The following is a 6,641-nucleotide window of genomic DNA, read 5'->3' as shown; positions in this document are numbered from 1 at the left end:
TACAATTAGGTCTATTCTCTAGGAGAGCAGATGTGTCTGCTTAACTAACTATAATTCCACTGCTGCCAACCGGAGCCGTGCTATTGAGAAAGTCACCACTATTTTGAGACAGATATACAGAGAAAAGAGAAAAACAGTATTTGTAACTATTAAATGCTGGAAAACGCATATAGTGTATGATACTGTTTTTACAATGCAACAAAAACAGGAGCTGATAGGTCACAGCTACAGAATGAGACAATTAAGTTTGGAATGTGTTATGTAAGAACAATAAAAACATCTGTGCATTCTTTCAATGTACAAGCAAAGTGCAGTTGGAGTATATCAGTACAGCACTCTCACTAGTGATATATATTAAGTACAGGAACACATGCATTTCTTGCAGAGTTAACAAGTTCACAAAGTAGAGCAGAAACTGCTATCTGGGAACATCAAGCACTAACTAAACAATATAAACCTTCAGTAAAATCAGAGAATACAGAGCTTCAACCAGTTTTAACAAAATAGTAACGTACGTGGCATGCACACTTTCACCTTGGGCATACTAGGGATGTGGCTTGGGATGCTGTTCTAAGGATTTAAAAATGGCACCATCCTCACTCAGGGTCTTTAGTTACCTCTGTGAGGGCTGGATAGGGTGGTGGGAGGGGAATATAGTGGGATAACCAATGGAAATACCGCACAGTTATGTAGGTGGAGTTACAGGAAAAGTCAGATATGCGTCTCAGAGAGACACACATACTGGACGTGATACCCTCAAATAGACAATCTAAAAATGGTGAAAAAATAGCAGGAATTTCCTTGCCTCAGGTTAGTAAAAACCACGGTGTATGTGTCAGATAATAGAAATACCTGAATGGTGTTGATCTGCGTAGCTAGTTAAAAAAAAGTAATATTATGCTGTTTTGGTTAGCTCTTGCAACACAATGTTTTACACTGGTAAAAGGAGCTGGGTTAGAAGGATTGGCGGTTCTTCACTATGCTCACCTGTAAGACATATGGCATTGTCTGACATTTTAAAATGATTATTAGAATCGTACTCTGTTAGCTGCAAGGCAGTCATGGTGTAAAGTGTTATTCTGATGAAGTTTCCGTATGTTTGGAAATGAAAGCGCTTAATCGAATCACTGCACTTTACCAATAAACTTGTTGTTCGTGAATAAATTTGGAGTTTGTACTTTTGGACCGAAGAGTTAAAACTGATATTGTGATTTATCGTCACGCTGGTGGGACTGCCTTTATTGGACTCTGTACAGACGGGGAATACAGTATTTTACTAGTTTTTCTTCTCTTCTCCGTTTACCATCATGTTTGTGGTTACATATGGCATAGAAGGCAGTTGGCTATTAAGTGGTCCAGAAGTTGCACTAGCAAGGAAATGGGGCTGGAAAAGCTATGGGTGTCAGGGAGGACTACTAAGGGAGGGGGTAGATCTAGAAAGTGACCCAAGGAGTGTGCGTGCCACTGGTTTACAAAAATTATAGTTGCGGGAATTAAAAAACAAAGAAGTTTAATTACGTAGCAACTGGGAACCTACACTTGCAAGTCAGTCTGCAATATAAATGATGGCTGCTTGAAGACTGGGTTCAACGCTGTTCCCAACTCCCCTGGGTGAGTAAACACATTACTTGTGGTTTAAATAGGGTAAACTTGCAAGTCAGTCGGCAATATAAATGGTGGTTGCTTGAATACTGGGTTCAATGCTGTTCCCAGCTCCCCTGGGTGAGAAAACACATTACTTGTGGTTTAAATAGGGTAAACTTGCAAGTCAGTTGGCAATATAAATGGTGGCTGCTTGAAGACTGGGTTCAATGCTGTTCCCAACTCCCCTGGGTGGGAAAACACTTTACTTGTGATTTAAATAGGGAAACTTGCAAGTCAGTCGGCAATATAAATGGTGGCTGCTTGAAGACTGGGTTTAACTCTGTTTCCAACTCCCCTGGGTGGGAAAACACATTACTTGTGAATTAAATAGGGTAAACTTGCAAGCATTTGCAACCAAAATTATAGCACACATCACAAATTTCTGCCTATGTCAGGATTTGAGCCCTCAAACCAATACAGCTTCAGAAAACAGAGGGGTGCCTTAGTCCTCTTTGCCACACAAACATCTTTGCAGCAAAGAATTGAAGTCATTCTTCACACAACCGATTCCATAAGAATGTACACTTCTATCAAACCTTCAGATGTGATTTGTACATTTAACAAGGGTACACTCCTCCTTTTTTGAGGGGGGAAGCTAAGTTACTGTTATGACAGAAGTCAGAAACTGCAAAGTGTATCATTAATTTATACCTTCTCTGTGTAATGATTTAGCAGGACAAATTACAGTGCTAAACTGAGGCCATGCACTGAATATCACTATTCTTCTGAGATATGATTATGTGAATCTTTCATCCTTGAGGCCTACTAATTACTAATGGACACATGTTAAGGTACTTTCTATATCAATCCACACTATTTACTTGCTTAGTGTACCAAGTTAAGAAATACAAGGCTACTCCATATTATTATTAAAGAATTAACTCTTCTAGGTTCAGGGCGTACCTTGAAAATGCAACAGTTGACACACCATTAGTTCACGGCTAACTCTGTGGGATCCAGGCAGTACATAGCCAATACATGGGGAGGTGTGTGAATTTTCTGGCATCAATTTTACTATATGCATGTGAGTAGGAGAAAGGTATCAGGTCCTTAGGTGGCCAGTGGATGTGCTATGCATTGTCTGTTAGCCAGACAAGGGCATACTGAGCACAGCTAAATTTGCCTACAGGAACAGCAACTGGTGGTTCCTCTTCTGTGTCCTCCTCTGATTGTGGCTGTGGTGACCTAGTCAATGGTGGGGGATGTGTGCCCCTTGCTGATCCTGCTGCAGCTGTTTCCACAGGATCAGATTGTGGGGCATAGAACATACTGTGAATATTTGTGTACATATGCATGGATTATACTGCAGGGCTCCACCAGATAATATCTAAGCACCTGAACCGTGACTTCAGCAGCCCAAACACATGCTCTATAATGTTTCCAGTCTGAGCATGTGCCTCATTATAGCATTCTTCCGTGGATGTGTCTGCACTTCTGATGGGTGTCATCAGCCAGGGTTCCAGGCCATAGGTAGCATCCCCCACTAAATGGAACTATGGGATGTGCCCTAGCAAACATCTCGTACAGATGTGATGTGTCTCAGACATTGGAGTCATGATACCTGTCATGGTTACTCTCCCTGGGCATTACACATGCCTTGGCAGCAGATGGAGTGGTATCCTTTGCAGTTAATGTAGGTTCTATCCTGCTCACCAGGTGATGCCTTAATGTGTACCTGAGTGCAATTATAGCACCCAGTACTTCAGGATAGTGTGCTGCATGGGAAAACAGTTGCAATTGCTGGCCCTGTCTTCAGAACTAAGGGGAAAATATATGTGCTCACTGGCATTTATGAGCACAGCATCCAGGAATTGGTGAAGGATCCTGGATGATGATGCCTGTGACACACCCATCATGTCCCCAGTTGGTTTTTGAAAAGTATCTGTACATAATATTCGAAGGGCTACACATACCTTAGCTTCCACTGGAATGGGTTCCCCCTGGTTGGCTCTGGCTCTGACTTGAGGGCAGCAAAGCTCACAGAGTTCTTGTAATGTGTCCCTGTCTACCCTGTAGCTCTCTACAATCTCCAGCTCATGTACCACATGAAAAGTTACCCTGGGCTGGAACATTCTTCTCCTCTCAGCCTAGGCCTGCTGTCATCAGCAGCACTGGCTTCAGCCTGTAGCATGTACAGATGTAGAACAGCTGCAGCAGCCCCTAGCATGGTGTCAGTTAAAATGTCCTTGTCTGTACTCCAATGATATTGAAGTATTGAGGAAAAAACAGACACTATGTAGATGCCTTATACACTGCTGAATAGCTCTACCATGATGGGTTGGTTGATTAACATACATTTTACCTGCTTATGCTGTAATTAGCACCTTTTGAACACACCTGCTAAATGATCATTGCTAAATGCTCTTTAGGGTGCTATGCATACCTCTGTGGACCTCTGCATAAAATGGAAAGCATAGGCAAAATTTAAATTTCTTTCCTTCATTCTCATGATATTCTGCAAACATGGAGCATAGCAAGTGAAGAGGAGGTTGCACACCCTGTAGTTGAACCCAGGACCATCTATACTCCAACCCTATACTTACATGTGCTGCCACATGAATAGTTATACGACAAACAGAGAGAAACTTGCCATTCATTCCTCTGTTTCTTGTGGTTGCGCTAAGCACTACATTATGCAAAATATGCCAAAGGGGAAAAAAATTAAACCAGAAAGAGAGCACATAGTTTAATAACAAACAATGAGAATGAAACAGAACTTTGGAATTGTCACTGCTTACATGCACTTTCACCCTTCCCAGCCCTACATGTTCACCTCTGCAAATGTAACCTGACACACACCCCTGATATCAGCATTCACTGTTGACATCTAGTGAAAACAAAGACTGTGGAAGTACTTACATGAATTGAACATCCATACACGGTTATTCTTTAGAGAGATTCAACACATCTACTGAGTGTGGACCTCATTTGCATCTTCACCATATTGACAGCCTGGAAACTAAAGGGTTAATAACTGTGTAGGCAGGAAACTCCACAAAAGCCAAGTGCTGTAAACACAAGGGGGGAATACTTTTCCTATATATCTGCACACAGGACTGTAAGCCATTATCTGCATACTGCATATGCTTACATTACAGTATAATAGTCTGTGTCATGAGGTTTAATCATTTTAGCAGCCTGCATTACTTATGAGTATATTCCTCTTTTGGGGGTGAGGGAACAAAGCTGCATTTATGTTACGGCACTTAAAAAGGACTTTTTATTACTACTCTGATTTTCTAGCATCTATCCTGTGTATTTAGCTCATAATATGTGTGGTGTTACATGTTATGGACAGTTCTGTACAAATTCCATATGTTGTACTTGCTCTTGCATCCATGTAGGCTTCTTTCAGTTGCTGTATTCAGAAATTTTTTTGAGTACACAGCCAACATGAACATGGAGTCTACACAGTTACTTTACAGGTTATTGAATTGCTCCACCATGTTCTTTTGCTTCATTACCATAACATTCAGCTACTTATGCTTTAATTTGCATGCCACAAAAGTTTCATTGTTTGTATGTGAGTGGCACATGAGTGCACTCCACAACAGGGAGTTTATTGAATCTAAAACTCTTCGCCCCCATGTCTGTATAATGCTACGACAGACACACAGTAAAAATGACCATGTAAGCTTTATTGAATTCCCCCCTAAGTCTTATTTGCTGTAGTACATCAGGAAGGAGAGATTACAAGTAATATGATAGGAGACGGATGATGAAAGATATTTTGAAAGTGAGAGAAAAAGCTAGTCTGTTGATAAAGTTAGAGTCTAAGTAAAGCTGGAGTTAAAAGTATTGGATGGTGAAACAGGTGTGTATTGTGATGAGTGAAAGAGGAGTTTTGGTGAGGTAGTGGTGATAGTGATTGGATAGCTGAGATGGGAAGGGGTGGGTATTTGATTCAGGAAGAAGAGGAAATAGTGGAATTATAATAGGATGATTGACCCTTGTTCTTCTCAGCAACTATAGCAAGATGTATATGTAGAGGAGATGGGACAGGGGAATGGAACAGTAATGGGACAAAAAATAACAAATATAAAGGATCGAGTTGCAGCCCCTTAGAACCGGTACATTGCTAAAACAGTCAACGGAAATGACACAGCTGGAGTTTGCTTTTATGTAACTAAGGGTGCTTACTAGTGAAAATGTAAAACCCAAACTCCTCCTTCAATCATCACATTATGAGTTAAATGTATTAAAGTATAGGATGGTGAAACAGGTGTGTATTGTGATGAGTGAAGGAGGAGTTTTGGTGAGGTAGTGGTGATAGCGGCTGAATAGCTGAGATGGGAAGGGAAGCTGAGAGGGAAGGAAGTGGAAAAAGAGGGATTAGTGGAATTATAATTGTAGAGGAGATGGGGTGGGTGAGATTTGGGGGGTAGAGGACTGAAACAGTAATGATATAAAAATAACCAATTTGAAGGATCAAATTCCATCCCCTTAGGACTAGTGCATTACTAAAAACAGTCAATGAAATTGGCACAGCTGGAGTTTGCTTTTAAGTAACATAGGGTGCTTACTAGTGAAAATGTAAAACATAAATCTTAGACTATTTAGTATTTAAAGCTGTTGAATAAAAACAATGAGGGTAAAAGGCATGATAGTAATGGAGTAAGTAGTTATCAGTAAGTCTTCAAGACATAGAATAGAAGGGAAGAAGCAAACCAATAAAGAACTGTCTATACAGAAAAGAGTGATATTGACAAATGAAATAGCTAGAAATAGCAATTATGAGAGCACAGGCTTCTAGGTAGAGTAGGGTGTAACTCATTCATTACAGAAGGAAGGGGAGGGAACCTACAATGCAGAGGGGTAGTGGAGGCTATTCTTGACTCTGGTGTTCTAAAACTGCCAACAGCAGACTACTAAACAAAGACCAAGCAGAGGACAGACAATAAACATTTGCTGGTACTATTCTGAACAGAGTGTGACCATGATATAATAGAATGAACAAGTAAATTCCCCTTAGAGTGAGTTAATGTGTTAAGTCTGTA

At 40.6% G+C, this 6,641-nt stretch overlaps 1 protein-coding gene across 1 annotated transcript in view; it reads right to left on the bottom strand.

Moving 5' to 3' along the window:
* The window catches only part of LOC122814324 (zinc-binding protein A33-like), a 1,202,255-nt gene that overhangs the window by 838,254 nt on the left and 357,360 nt on the right, over positions 1-6,641 (bottom strand). The gene's annotated exons all lie outside the window — the stretch shown is intronic.

The sequence above is a fragment of the Protopterus annectens genome, chromosome 10.part0, assembly GCF_019279795.1.
Source record: "Protopterus annectens isolate FY-2018-M chromosome 10.part0, PAN1.0, whole genome shotgun sequence".
Taxonomy (NCBI): domain Eukaryota; kingdom Metazoa; phylum Chordata; order Ceratodontiformes; family Protopteridae; genus Protopterus; species Protopterus annectens.
Note: the sequence above shows the minus strand (reverse complement) of the source record. Positions and strands in the feature narration are given on the sequence as shown.